Source organism: Chlorocebus sabaeus, chromosome 16, assembly GCF_047675955.1.
Source record: "Chlorocebus sabaeus isolate Y175 chromosome 16, mChlSab1.0.hap1, whole genome shotgun sequence".
In the NCBI taxonomy this organism is placed as follows: domain Eukaryota; kingdom Metazoa; phylum Chordata; class Mammalia; order Primates; family Cercopithecidae; genus Chlorocebus; species Chlorocebus sabaeus.
Genome location: NC_132919.1, coordinates 51382553 through 51398334, shown reverse-complemented (window position 1 = coordinate 51398334; position 15782 = coordinate 51382553).

Genomic DNA, 15782 nt, shown 5'->3' with positions numbered 1-15782 from the left:
ACCACTGCACTCCAGCCTGGGCGACAGCGCGAGACTCCGTCTCAAAAAAAAAAAAAAAAAAAAAAAGACATCCAAGGAGTTCTATTTTTTTCTTTTTCTTTTTTTTTCTTTGAAATGGACTCTCACTCCGTCGCCCAGGCTGGAGTGTAGTGGCGTGATCTCAGCTCACTGCAACCTCTGCCTCCCGAGTTCAAGCGATTCTCCTGCCTCAGCCTCCCGAGTAGCTGGGATTACAGGCACGCACCACCATGCCTGGCTAATTTTTTGTATTTTTAATAGAGACGGGGTTTCACCATGTTGGTCAGTCTGGTCTCAAATTCCTGACCTTGTGATCTGCCCGCCTCAGCCTCCCAAAGTGCTGGGATTACAGGCGTGAGCCACTGAGCCTGGCTTTTTTTTTTTTTTTTTTTTGAGACGGAGTATCGCACTGTCACCCAAGCTGGAGTGCAGTGGTGCCATCTCAGCTCCCTGCAACTTCCACTTCCCGGGTTCAAGAGATTATCCTGCCTCCGTCTCCTGAGTAGCCAGGATTACAGGTGCACGCCACCAAGCCTGGATGATGTTCGTATTTTTTTTAGTAGAGACGGGTTTTCACCATGTTTACCAGGCTGACCTCAGATGATCCACCCACCTTGGCATCCCAAAGTATTGGGATTACAGGCATGAGCCACTGTGCCTGGCCCCAAGGAGTTATAAAGTTCATTCGCTTCTAAACCACATGCTAACCGCACCCCATGATAAAATCAAAACAAAACCAAGGCAACAACTTGTGTCCCTTGGCCTTCTCTTCCAAGACAAACTGCCCAGCCACAGGGTTGTCTCTTCCTGAGAACAAGAGGACTGCTTTCCCAGAGAGAGCATCTGCATTTATTAGCTGACATCGCTCACAGTCATTGCTGTGCCAGCTGGCCCCTGACCCCATCCCCTCACCCGGAGAAAGTGATAAAAAAGGAATAGTGACAACTTGGACATCTGACACCACCAACCTGGCAAGGGACTGTCAAAAGCTAAGCAGTGGCCGGGTGTGGTGGCTCCCACCTGTAATCCCAGCACTTTGTGAGGCTAAGGTGGGCAGATCACCTGAGATCAGGAGTTGGAGACCAGCCTGGCCAAAATGGTGAAACCCCGTCTCTACTAAAAATACAAAATTAGCCAGGCATGGTGGTGGGCGCCTGTAGTCCCAGCTACTCGGGAGGCTGAGGCAGGAGAATCTCTTGAACCCAGGAGGTGGAGGTTGCAGTGAGCCGAGATAGCACCACTGCATTCCAGCCTGGACAACAGAGCAAGACTCTGTCTCAAAAAACAAACAAAAGCTACTAAACCTCTATATTTAAAAAACTATATATTATTATTATTTTTGAGACAGGTTCACTCTTTTTGCCCAGGCTGGAGTACAATAGCACGATCTCGGCTGACTGCAATATCCGCCTCTCGGGTTCAAGTGATTCTGCTGCCTCAGCCTTCCAAAGTGCATGAGCCACCGCACCCGGCCTAAAAAAATGTTTTAGTAGAGACAGGGTTTCACCATGTTGGCCAGGCTGGTCTTGAACTCCTGACCTCAGGTGATCCACAGGTGTGAGCCACCGCACCTGGCCTGACCAATTGTTTTAAATAGGAATATTATATTCCCAGGTATTGACAGCACCTCCAGATACCAACCAGCCACACCGCAAATTCCTGCCCTTGATCAGAAAGGATCCTGGGCAAAAAGTTGCAGGTGAATTGATACAAACATATCACTCCCCTTACACAAGGAGGAGCAACCATATGGGGAAATGACCTTCCATAAGGAAGTGCAAAGGCAACAGTTATTCCTCTGGGGGCATCTTCCTTCTCAGGGGCAACTCATCACCTCTCAGATTTGCGTGTACTCAGAAGTGATCAGGCCACTGGGTCAGGCAGGTGCTAACTGTGTTAACCAGGAATCTTAAGACTGATGCACGAGGCTGGGCACAAGGGCTCATGCCTGTAATCCCAGCACTTCGGGAGGCTAAGGAGGGTGTATTGCTTGAGGCCAGGAGTTTGAGACCAGTCTGAGCAATGTGGTGAAACCCCATCTCTTACAAAAACTAAAAGAAGAGTTAGTTGAGTGTGGCGGCTTGCACCTGTAATCCCAACTACTTGGGAGGCTGAGGTAGGAGGATCACCTGAGCCTGGAAGGTTAAGGCTGCAGTGAGCCATAATTGTGCCACTGCACTCTAGCCTGGGCAACAGAGCAAGACCTTGTCTCAAAATAAATAAATAATAAAACATTAAAAAATTAGCCGGGCATGGTGGCACCTCCCTGTTACTAGTCCCAGTTACTGGGGAGGCTGAGGTGGGAGGATTGCTTGAGCCCAGGAGCTGGAGGCTGCTGTGGAGCCGCAATTGTGCCACTACACTCCAGCCTGAGTGACACAGCCAAAACCCTGTCTCAAAAACAAAACAAAACTATGTCAGACATGGTGGTTCATGCCTGTAATCCCAGCACTTTGGGAGGCCGAGGCAGGCAAATCACCTGAGGTCAGGAGTTCAAGACCAGCCTGGCCAACATAGTGAAACCCTGTCTCTACTAAAAATACAAAAATTAGCTGGGCATGATGGCGGGCACCTGTAATCCCAGCTACTCAGGAGGCTGAGACTGGCAAATCGCCTGAGGTTAGGAGTTGGAGACCAGGATGGCCAACATGGCGAAACCCCGTCTCCACCTTAAAAATACAAACATTAGCCAGGCATTGTGGCACATGCCTGTAATCCCAGCTTTTCGGGAGGCTGAGGCAGGAGAATCTCTTGAACCTGGGAGGCGGAGGTTGCAGTGAGCAGAGATTGCGCCGTTGCACTCCAGCCTGGGCAACAGAATGAGACTGCCTCTCAATAAAATAAATACATACATACATACATACATACATACATACATACTGATGTATGAACTAAATGGATGATGAATTCCCTCACTACAGGAGGAGGTATAGCAAAGCAGTGAAGAACCCACCTCTGTACCCACATGACCCATCAGTGGCACTCCTAGGCATCTATCCAAGAGAATGGAAAATACATGTCCACACAAAAGCTCTTACATGAATGTTCATAGCAGCATTACTCATAATAGCCAAAAAGAAAAAACAAAAGGAAACAATCTAAATGTTCATCAGCTAACTGACGAATGGGAAAACAAGTGTGGTATATCCATATACTAGAATAGTGTTCAGCCCTAAAGAGGAATGGAATACTGATACATGTTACAACATGGATGAACCTTGAAAACATCATGCTAAGTGACAGAAGCCAGGTGCAAAAGTCCACATAGTATATGATTCAATTTACATGAAATGTCCTAAATAGAAAAATCTATGGCTGGGCATGGTATCTCATGCCTGTAATCCCAGCGCTTTGGGAGGCCGAGGTAGGCGAATCACCTGAGGTCAGGAGTTCGAGACCAGCCTCGCCAACATGGCGAAACCTTGTCTCTACTAAATACAAAAAATTAGCCAGGCTTGGTGGCAGGTGCCTGTAATCCCAGCTACTTGGGAGGCTGAGGCAGGAGGATTGCTTGAACCTGGGAGGCAGAGGTTGCAGTGAGCTGAGATCGCGCCGTTGCACTCCAGCATGGACAAGAAGAGCGAAACTCCATCTCGAAAAGTAAATAAATAAATAGAAACATCCACAAAGACAGAAAGTAGACTAGTGATGGCCTGGGCTAGGGGAGGCAGTGACAGGAAATAGAAATGACTGCTTAGGGGCGCAGGGTTTCTTTTATGAGGTGATACAAACATTCTAAAATCGGTTGTGGTGATGGTTACCCAACTTTGTAAATATACTAAGTCTCATTGACTGGTATACTTTATTTTATTTTATTTGAGACAAGGAGTGCAGTGGCGCAACCTTGGCTCACTGCAACCTCTGCCTCCCGGGCTCAAGTGATCCTCCCACCTCAGCCTCCTGATAGCTGGGACTTCAGGCGTGTACCACCATGACTGGCTAGTTTTTTTGCATTTTTGGTAGAGACGGGGTTTTGCCATGTTGCTCGGGCTGGTCTCGAACCCGTGAGTTCATGCAATATACCCACTTTGGCCTACTGAAGCGCTAGGATTACAAGTGTGAGCCACTGCACCTGGCCAGACGGGCACACTTTAAATGAGTGAGTTGTATGGTATGTGGATTGTATTTCAACAAAGCTGTTTAACCCTTTTCCCGTTTGCCTAGAGAATACTTGGTGATGTTTGTGGCTGTAGTGTTTACCCTGAGACAATGTTACAATGAAATATCTCACTTTTATTATTATTTTCATATCACTCTAGTATATTGACATTAGAAACAAAAGCCATCGTTCTATTTACAGCATTCTGGTTTTAGTAATGGTATTTCCTTTACAAAATATAGTAATACTCGATCGCTGAAAATGTCAAATCCTAGAAAACAGCATTCCTACAAGTGATGTTAACATGTTCTCAAACAGTTGTTGGCCGAAGATTCATTTGATGGATTTGATTTTTCTGAAATAGATGATTCGGATGATTCAGACAGTTCTGATGCTAGTTCTGTTTAGAAATAAATCCAAGAACAGATTTCATATTTTATTTTCACATTGAAAATCAATCAGATGGCTGGGCACGGTGGCTCACGCTTGTAATCCCAGCACTTTGGGAGGCCGAGGCAGGCGGATCGCAAGTTCAGGAGTTTGAGACCAGCCTGACCAACATAGTGAAACTCCGTCTCTACTAAAAATACAAAAATCAGCTGGGCGTGGTGGTGCCTGTAATCCCAGCTACTTGGGAGGCTGAGGCAGGAGAATCACTTGAACCTGGGAGGTGGAGGTTGTAGTGAGCCGAGATTGCGCCACTGCACTCCAGCCTGGGCGACAGAGCTAGACTCCATCTCAAAAAAAAAAAAAAAAAAAAAAAAAAAAAAATTCAGATTTCCTTCAACCTCAAAGATCATGTTTATGTAAAATTAAATGAGGGCTGGCAGTAAGCTGCACTTTCTTCTACTAAACGGGAAAAGGGTTAAAAAAAAAGATTCTGGGCCGTGCGCGGTGGCTGAAGCCTGTAATCCCAGCACTTTGGGAGGCCGAGACGGGCGGATCACGAGGTCGGGAGATCGAGACCATCCTGGCTAACCCAGTGAAACCCCATCTCTACTAAAAATACAAAAAACTAGCCAGGTGAGGTGGCGGGCGCCTGTAGTCCCAGCTACTCGGGAGGCTGAGGCAGGAGAATGGCGTAAACCCGGGAGGCAGAGCTTGCAGTGAGCTGAGATCCGGCCACTGCACTCCAGCCTGGGCGACAGAGCAAGACTCTGTCTCAAAAAAAAAAAAAAAAAGATTCTGGGCTGGGCGCGGTGGCTCAAGCCTGTAATCCCAGCACTTTGGGAGGCCAAGACGGGTGGATCACGAGGTCAGGAGATCAAGACCATCCTGGCTAACCCGGTGAAACCCTGTCTCTACTAAAAAATACAAAAAAAAAAAACTAGCCGGGCGAGGTGGCGGGAGCCTGGAGTCCCAGCTACTTGGGAGGCTGAGGCAGGAGACTGGCATAAACCCAGGAGGCGGAGCTTGCAGTGGGCTGAGAGCCAGCCACTGCACTTCAGCCTGGGCGACAGACCGAGACTCCGTCTCAAAAAAGAAAAGAAAAAGATTCTGGCCTCAGTTTTTTAATCTCTGAAATGGAGATGATAATTGTTAGGTAAAGCACTCAGAACAGTGTGTAGTACACAGTAAGCCCTACATAAGGGTTAAGTATTACTGATATTATTTTTACTGATATGTGTCTCCTAGGACACCCCTTAGCTGGTTTTAAGGCACTCAAGAAGCTGAGTCAAAAGAATGCTTAGAAAGCATGAAGTCAGAAGTACGTGGATGTCCTTGTGGGATACTGCATTAGACCTTGGAAAGCCCTTCATTTGCTTATCCTTCAGTTATATGAATATGTGCCAGGCACTGCTCTCAGTGCTAGGAAAACAACAATGACTAAAATAGACACAATTTCCTGCTCGTATGAAGCTTTTATCTTAGTAGAGGAAGACTGGAAATGAACAAATAAACAAACAAAAAATTGGAGCAGGCAGGGATCAGTATTCTGAAAAAATAAAAAGTTAGTATGATGGAAACTGGGGAGCACATTAGGTTGAGAGTCGAGGGAGTCCCCTCAGAGAAGGGGACATTCTGGTCCTGAAAACCTCTTGGGGAAGGGCATTCTGGCTGTGGGAATAGCTGCTGCAAAGGTCCTGAAGCAGGAACACACCAGGTATGTGGCAGGAAAAGAGAGAAGGTCAGTGTGGCTGGAATGTGTTGAGCTTGGAGGCAAGGAGTGGTGGGAAGTAAGGATGAAAACATAGGAAGGGCCTGCAGGTCATATGTGACAGCTGATTCCACGAGGGCCTCTGGTGATCCCTGCCTTATTTTAATTATTTGTTTATTTGTTTTTTGAAGACAGAATCTCACTTTGTCACCGAGGCTGGAGTGCAGTGGAGCGATCTTGGCTCACTGCAACTTCTGCCTCCCGGGTTCAAGCGATTCTCTTGCCTCAGCTTCCCAAGTAGCTGGGAATACAGGTGCGCGCCACTACCACCCAGCTAATTTTTGTATTTTTAGTAGAGATGGTGTTTCACTATGTCGGCCAGGCTGGTCTCGATCTCCTGATCTCAAATGATCCACCCGTCTCGGCCTCCCAAAGTGCTGGGATTACAGGCATGAGCCACCATACCCAGCCAATCCCTGCCTCTTGGTGTTAACTCCCTGCGTGGTCCCTCCACATTGAACAGGGCTGTCCTGTGTCCAATAGGATATTAGAGAAATGATGGGGTGTGGCCAGGTGCAGTGGCTTACGCCTGTAATCCCAGCACTTTGGGAGGCGGAGGCGGGCGGATCACGAGGTCAGGAGATCAAGACCATCCTGGCCAACACGGTGAAACCCCATCTCTACTAAAAATACAAAAAAATTAGCTGGGTGTGTTGGTGGGCACCTGTAGTCCCAGCTACTTGGGAGGCTGAGGCAGAAGAATGGCATGAACCCAGGAGGCGGAGCTTGCAGCTGTAGTCCCAGCTATTCAGGAGGCTGAGGCAGGAGAATGGTGTGAACCCAGGAGGCGCAGCTTGCAGTGAGCCAAGACTGCGTCACTGCACTTCAGTCTGGGCGACAAAGCAAGACTCCGTTTCAAAAAAAAAAAAAAGATGATGGGGTGTGACTTCCAGGGATAGATCCTAGGAGACATTGAGGCCTCCTCTTTGTTCTTGCTTGGATCATTTGCTCTGGAGGAAGCCGGAAGCCATGTCCTGAGGACAAACAGCCCAGTGGAGAGTCCACGTGTTGGGGAACTGAGGCCTCCTGTCAACGCCCAGCATTAACTTTTCATGTGAATGAGGCACCTTGGGTGTCCTAGCCCCAGCTAAGCCTTCTGATGACTGAGCTGAGATCTTGACTTTAACCTCATGACCCCAGAGCCAGGCCATCGGAGCTGCTCCCAGATTCCTGACCTACAGAAATGGTCTGAAATAATAGATGTATAATTTTTTTTTAAACTCTCTTTAAATTTTTTTTTCCCTTTGCTTTTCCTGTAAGTCAGGAAACAAAGATACGTGTTGTTTTTTGTTTTTGTTTTTGTTTTAGACAGGATCTCACTCTGTTACTCAGGTTGGAATGCAGTGGCGCAATGTAGGTTCACTGTAACTTCCACCTCCTGGGCCCAAACAATCCTCCAACTTCAACCTCCCAAGTAGCTGGGACTACAGGCATGTGCCACCACGCCCAGCTAATTTTTGTATTTTTTGTAGAGATGAGGTTTCATCATGTTTGCCAGGGTGGTCTGGAACTCCTGACCTCAGATAATCCACCCGCCTCAGCCTCCCAAAGTGCTGGGATTACAGGCATGAACCATCGTGCCTGGCCCAGATTTGTATTGTTTAGAGCACCAAATTCCCGGTCAGTTTATTATGCAGTAATAGACTACCAGTATACCACAGTGACGTGGGATTTTAGTCGAAGTATGATGGAATGCCATTTAAGGAGTTCATGCAGGGGAAGGTCATGACCTGACTTCTGGTGTGGAAAGACCTTCTGGCTACTAGGTGGAATCTGGATAATAGGGAGCTAGAGAAGAAGCAGGGGTCTAGTTAGGAGCTATTTTTTTTTTTTAGATGGAGTCTTGGTCTGTCGCCCAGGCTGGAGTGCAATGGCACGATCTTGGCTCACTGCAACCTCCACCTCCTGGGTTCAAGTGATTCTCCTGCCTCAGCCTCCCAAGTAGCTAGGATTACAGGCGCCTACCACCATGCCTGGCTAATTTTTGGATTTTTGGTAGAGATGGGGTTTCACCATCTCAGCCAGGCTGGTCTTGAACTCCTGACTTCATGATCCACCTGCCTTGGCCTACCAAAGTGCTGGGATTATAGGCATGAGCCACTGTGCCCAGCCTTTGTGGTTGTTTTTGTTTCAGTTTGTTTGTTTGTTTTGAGACAGAGTCTCGCTCTGTTGCCAGGCTGAAGTGCAGTGGCATGATCTCGACTCACTGCAACCTCCGCCTCCTGGGTTCAAGCAATTCTCCTGCCTCAACCTCCCGAGTAGCTGGGACTACAATCACGTGCAACAATGCCCAGCTAATTTTTGTATTTTTACTAGAGATGGGGTTTCACCATGTTGGCCAGGATGGTCTCGATCTCTTGACCTTGTGATCCCCCTGCTTCGGCTTTCCAAAATGCTGGGATTACAGGTGTGAGCCACCACACCTGGCGTTAGGAGCGATTAAACTAGTACAGCAGGTGTTGTTGATGGCCTGGACCCAGGTCGTAGAGTTGGAAATGACAGAAGTGGATATATTAGAGTTGTAATTGGAGTTAGAACCCATAGAACTTGCTGACAGATGAATATGGTAAGGGAGGCAAGGGAAGAAATCAAACATGCCAGGTTTTGACTGAAGCAACTAGGTATTCAGCAGTGCCATTTCCTGCCAAGGGGAGGCAGCTGGGATTACAGGTGCCCTCCACCACACCCAGCTGTTTTTTATTTTAAAGACAGGGTCTTACTCTGTGGTCCAGGCTGGAGTGTATTGAAGTTGTCATAGCTCACTGAGGCCTCCAACTCCTGCCCTCAAGCAATCTTCCTGCCTCAGCCTCTCAGAAGAAAGTATTTCTAAGACAGAGAAGGGTGGGCCAAAAATAGCTGTAACTGTTTCAGGAAGCATGTCTTGTTACCCTACAAGGCCCTGACCATTCAGTGACAAAGAGTGCTTCTCTGCACAATGTTTGACTGCCTTTTGAATACTCTCCATCCTGTTTCAAACAATGTGTCTCCCTCTGTAGATAACCCAGTGTTCTATTGGGCTGGGAGGAACCCAGCTACCTCCTCCCATTAGCATACCTCCCAGATTGAACCAACTCAGTTTTAGAGAACCCCAGAGGCAGCTATGTAAATATGGTTTAGATACAGCAGGGGGCTTCTTTGGCCCTTATAGATCTAGACACTGTTACTTAAACCCTGTTTGAAAGACTTCTTTGAGGCTGGGTGCAGTAGTGCACACTTGTAAGCCCAGCACTTTCGCAGGACAAGGTGGGTGGATCACTTGAGGTCAGGACTTTGAGACCAGCCTGACCAACATGGTGAAACCCCACCTTTACTAAAAATACAAAAATTAGCCAGGCATGGTGGCAGGTGCCTGTAATCCCCACTATTCAAGAGGCTGAGGCAGCAGAATTGCTTGAACCTGGGAAACGGAGGTTGCAGTGAGCCGAGACTGCACCATTGCACTCCAGCCTGGGCAACAGAGCGAGCCTGTCTCAGAAAAAAAGAGAAGAAGACGACTTCTTTGCAGGATCATATGTTCTCACGGTTGCTTCTGGTTCCCATGAACTGGTTTACTTCAGGGACTCTCCCACCATCCCACGGGTGTAGTTCCTTATCCAAGAGCACAGACTGAGATGTGAAACATATCCTTGCCACTTGTCACCAAACCAACCACTCACACAAGGTTTCTATATATGTAGAGATCTCTGTAGAACAGTTGGGAAGATGCAGGGATTTACATCGTAGAAATATGAGCAGCTTTCAATTCAGTGTCAGTGTTTTTTCTCCAAAAGTCCTCTGCCATTTCCACAGTTCAGGATCCAGCTTCCTTACACTCAGCCTTCCTCTCTGCTCTCTCCTCTTTTTCTCTTCCAATTCTAAATTTTTGGTTCATTTTTAAAATGCATGCTGGGTATGGTGGCTCACGCCTGTAATCCCAGCACTTTGGGAGGTTGAGGCGGGTGGATCACTTGAGGTCAGGAGTTTTAGACCAGCCTGGCTAACACAGCAAAACCCTGTCTCAACTAAAAATACAAAAATTAGCCAGGCGTGGTGGTGCGCACCTGTGATCCCAGCTACTTGGGAGACTGAGGTGGGAGGATTGCTTGAACCAGGAAGGAAGAGGTTCCAGTGAGCCTAGATTGCACCACTACATTCCAGCCTGAGCAACAGAGTGAGACTCCATTTCAAAAAAAAAAAAAAAAAAAAAAAAAAAAAGGCAGCTGGCTCTCACACCTGTAATCCCAGCACTTTGGGAGGCTGAGGTGGGTGGATCACCTGAGGTCAGGAGATCGAGACCAGCCTGGGCAACATAGTGAAACCCCATCTCTACTAAAAATACAAAAAATTAGCTGGGATTGCTGGTGGACGCCTGTAATCCCAGCTACTAGGGAGCCTGAGGCAGGAGAATCGCTTGAACCCGGGAGGCAGAGGTTGCAGGGAGCTGAAATTGTGCCATTGCACTCCAGCCTGGGCAACAAGAGCGAAACTCCGTCTCAAAAAAAGCAAAACAAAACAAAAACAAAAAACAAAAGCACTCCTCATTCTTCTCCCCACACCCCAGCCCCTGGCAACCATTTATGGCCGGGCACAGAGGCTCTTGCCTTTAATGCCAGCACTTTGGGAGGCCGAGGTGGGCAGATCACCTGAGGTCAGGAGTTTGAGACCAGCCTGTCCAACATGGTGAAACCCTGTCTCTACTAAAAGTACAAAAATTAGCCACGTGTGGTAGCACGTGCCTGTAATCCCAGCTACCCGGTGGACTGAGGCAAGAGAAACGCTGGAACCCAGGAGGCAGAGGCTGCAGTGAGCCAAGATCATGCCACCGTACTCCAGCCTGGGTGACAAAGTGAGACTCTGTCTCAAAAAATAAATAAACAAAAATAAACAGGCCAGTTGTGGTAGCTCACGCCTGTAATCCTAGCACTTTGGGAGGCTGAAGGGGGGGGGTGGATCATTTGAGGTCAGGAGTTCGAGACCAGCCTGGCCAACATAGTGAAACCCTGTCTCTACTAAAAATACAAAAATTAACTGGGCATGGTGGCAGGCACCTGTAGTTCCAGCTACTCGGGAGGTTGAGGCAGGAGAATCACTTGAACCAGGAAGGCAGAGGTTGCCGTGAGTTGGGATCACACCACTGCACTCCAACCTAGATGACAAAGCGAGACTCCATCTCAGAAATAAAATAGGCCGGGCGCGGTGGCTCAAGCCTCTAATCCCGGCACTTTGGGAGAACGAGACGGGCGGATCACGAGGTCAGGAGATCGAGACCATCCTGGCTAACATGGTGAAACCCCGTCTCTACTAAAAATACAAAAAAAATTAGCTGGGCGCAGTGGCGGGCGCCTGTCATCCCAGCTTCACGGGAGGCTGAGGCAGGAGAATGGCATGAACCCAGGAAGCAGAGCTTGCAGTGAGTGGAGATTGCACCACTGCACTCCAGCCTGGGAGACAGAGCAAGACTCCGTCTCAGAAAATAAATAAATAAATAAATAAATAAATAAATAAATAAAATAACATAAAATAAAATAAATAAATTTTAAAAATGCAGAGCATTTGGGCTCATTCTCTTACTGCTTTGATGCAGGCTGACCTGGGCTCTGGGTCGAATCTTTTCTTAAAACATTTACCAGTGATTTTCCTAAACAAAGACAGTTTCCTCCCCAGGAGGAATTTTGGTGTCACCATTAGGATACAAAAGTACCTGTCAACAATCCCTCTGATAATCTGAGAGAAACTAAAAAGTAGTAAGACACTATCCATGCTCTCAAAGAGCTTAAAATTTAGTGAATGTAGTGATATTTACACCTCAAATGCTAAGAAACCGTGCAAAAATAGTCCAGAATGCCAGGCAGAGATGACTGGGACTGGTATGTGGGAAATAAAGTGCCAGATAAGGTTCCTGGGGTGGGAGTAGGGCTGGGTATCTCGTCAGCTAGTGCCTGGACCACCACGGCTGGCTCCCTGTCCCCACTGGCTCTTGTCTCTCTCTCTCTCTTTTTTCTTTTTTGAGACAGAGTCTTGCTCTCTTGACCAGGCTAGAGTGCAGTGGTGTACTCTCAACTCACTACAACCTCTGCTTCCCAGGTAAAAGCAATTCTCCTGCTTCAGCCTCCTGAATAGCTGGGATTACAGACATGTGCCACCACGTCTGGCTAATTTGTATGTGTAGTAGAGATGGGGTTTTACCATGTTGGCCAGGCTGGCCTTGACCTCCTGACCTCAGGTGATCTGCCCACCTCGGCTTCCCAAAGTGCTGGGATTACAGGCATCAGCCACTGTGCCCGGCCCTTATTTTTCTTTTCTTTTCTTTCTTTTGAGACAATGTTCCTGTGTCACCCAGGCTGGAGTACAGTGACATGAACACAGCTGACTCTAGCCTTGACTTTCTGGGCTCAATGGATCCTCCCATGTACTATAGCTGGGGCCACAGGCATGTGTCGCCATGCCTGGCTAATTTAAAAAATTTTTTTTTTTGTAGAGACAAGGTCTCACTTTGTTGCCCAGGATGGTCTCCAACTCCTGGCCTCAAGCAATCCTCCTGCCTTGGCCTCCCAAAGTGCTGGTATTAAACAGACGTAAGCTACCACACCTGGCCCAAAAATGCTATTTCTAGTTTATCTTCTACAAACTCATCTTCCTCTTAAGCTTGACTGTCTCATTTCTCTACTTAAAAATGTTGGAGGAGGAAATGTTCTCCTCCAGCATTTATCTTCTGGTGATTCATAACTTCTCTGGCTCCTTAGAAAATAGTTGCAATCTCTTCTAGCTTTATCTTCTGCTGCAGTCCCTCTGACCATACCCCAAACTATCCACGCACAACAGGTAATGAAGATTAGTCTCAGTTTCCACTAATGTGCAGTGAAATACAGCTTCTGCTCTGGAAGTTAAGATGGCTGCTTTGCAGCACACGGAAGACCTTGGTGTCTGTGAGCATAGACTAAGGCTACTGATTTCATTATTCCTGGAAAGCAAACAAAAAGAGGCTTCCAGTACAGGGAATATCAAAGATCAGTAAGATGATACATGCATGATGCTAAACTTATGGCTGGGCAACCTCTGCTCTATTGCCTTTTTTTTGAGACAGAGTCTCACTTACTCTGTCGCCCAGGCTGGAGTGCAATGGCATGATCTTGGCTCACTGCAACCTCCACCTCTGGGTTCAAGTGATTCTCCTGCCTCAGCCTCCCAAGTAGCTAGGATTTCAGGTGCACACCACCACGCTTGGCTAATTTTTGTATTTTTTTGTGGAGATGGGGTTTCATCATGTTGGCCAGGCTGGTCTCGAACTCCTGACACCAAGTGATCTGCTCACCACAGCTTCCCAAAGTGCTGGGATTGCAGGTGTGAGCCACTGCTCCACTGACATTTTGAACCCGATGATTCTTTGTTGTGGGTGGTACTGTAAGTTGCAGGATATTTAGCAACATTCCTGGCCTCTACACATTAGATGCCAGTAGCAGCCCTCTCCCAACCCCGTAGTGACAACCAAAAATGTCTCCAGACATTGCCAAATGTTCCTAGGAGGCAAAACCATCCCCCGACTGACAGTCTGTGTAGGCTCACACCTAGAATCCTAGCACTATATATATATATATTTTTTTTTTTTTTTTGAGACAGAGTCTTGCTCTGTCGCCAGGCTGGAGTGCAGTGGCATGATCTCAGCTCGCTGCAGTCTCTGCCTCCTGGGTTCAAGCGATTCCTCTGCCTCAGCCTCCCGAGTAGCTGGGATTACAGGCGCCCAAGACCATGCCTGGCTAGCTTTCGGTATTTTAGTAGAGACGGGGTTTCACCATGTTGGTCAGGCTGGTCAATCTCCTGACCTCATGATCCACCTGCCTCAGCCTCCCAAAGTGCTGGGATTACAGGCGTGAGCCACCACACCTGGCTGAATCCTAGCACTCTGGGAGCCGGAGGCAAGAGGACTGCTTGAGTCCAGGAGTTTGAGACCATCCTGGGCAACACAGTGAGACCCTATCTCTAAAAAAAAATAAATTAAAAAGAGAGTCTATGTATGTGTGCATGTGTATACATATACTTTTTTTTTTTTTTTTTTTTTTTTTTTGAGATAGCATCTCGCTTTATCGCCCAGGCCGGAGTGCAGTGGTGCGATCCAGGCTCACTGCAACCTCTGCCTCCTGGGTTCAAGCGATTCTCCTGCCTCAGCCTCCCAAGTAGCTGGGATTACGGGTACCTACCTGCATGCCTGGCTAATTTGGTATTTTAGTAGAGACGAGGTTTTGCCAGGCTGGTCTTGACCTCCTGATCTCATGTGACCTGCCTGCCTTGGCCTTCCAAAGTGCTGGGATTACAGGCATGGGCAACCTCACCCAGCCACATACATTTTAAAAATCGAGATATATCTTAAATACACTAAAACCTACAGATTTTAAGTATATAGTTGAATAAGTTTTGATAAATGTATAAACCTACATAACTCTCACCCTAATCAAGATATGGGGCATTTCCTTCATCTCCCAAAAGTTCCCTTCTGCCCTTTTGCAGTCCGTCCTTGCCTATCCTCCAGATTCCCATCTTAGGAGTTGCTATGAATGGAATTGCAGGGTACATAACCTGTTGTATCTGGCTTCTTCCCTTCCTCATGCCATTTGTGTGATTCTTTCAGATTGGGATGTGTATCAGTGACCTCATTAATGTATGCAAATATGTATGTATGTATGTATGTATTTTGAGAGATGGATTCTTGCTCTGTCACCCAGGCTGGAGTGCAGTGGCACGATCTTGGCTCTCTGCCTCTGGGTTCAAGCAATTCTCCTGCCTCAGCCTCCTGAGTAGCTGGGATTACAGGCACACGCCACCACGTCCAGCTAACTTTTGTATTTTTTGTAGAGACAAGGTTTCACCATGTTGGCCAGGCTGGTCTTGAACTCCTGACCTCGTGATCCGCCCACCTCGGCCTCCCAAAGTGCTGAGATTAGAGGAGTAAGCCACCGCATCCGGCCTCATTCACTTATGTATGTGGCTAAGTAGTATTCCCTTGTTCAGATCCACCACTATTTGTGTGCCTGTTCACCAGCTGATGGATATTCAGTTTGTTTCCCATTTGGGGTGCTTATGAACAATGTCTTTGGGTGGCCATTTCTTGTTACCCAGAGATCTAACTTTTGCAGACTGTGAATGCAGTGTGGGAATGGGACCGTGGTGTGGCCAGTGCTGATGTTGTGTCGTAAAGTTGTGCCATCTATTTCTGGACCACTCTTGTTTTTTTGTTTTGTTTTGGTTTTGGTTTTTTTTTTTTTTTGAGACAGAGTCTTGCTCTGTTGCCCAGGCTGGAGTGCAGTGGCATGATCTCGGTTCACTGCAAGCTCCACCTCCTGGGTTTACGCCATTCTCCTGCCTCAGCCTCCCGAGTAGCTGGGACTACAAGTGCCCACCACCACACCCAGCCAATTTTGTTTTTGTATTTTTAGTAGAGACAGGGTTTCACCATGTTAGCCAGGATAGTCTTGATCTCCTGACCTCATGATCCACCCACCTTGGCCTCCCAAAGTGCTGGGATTACAGGCGTGA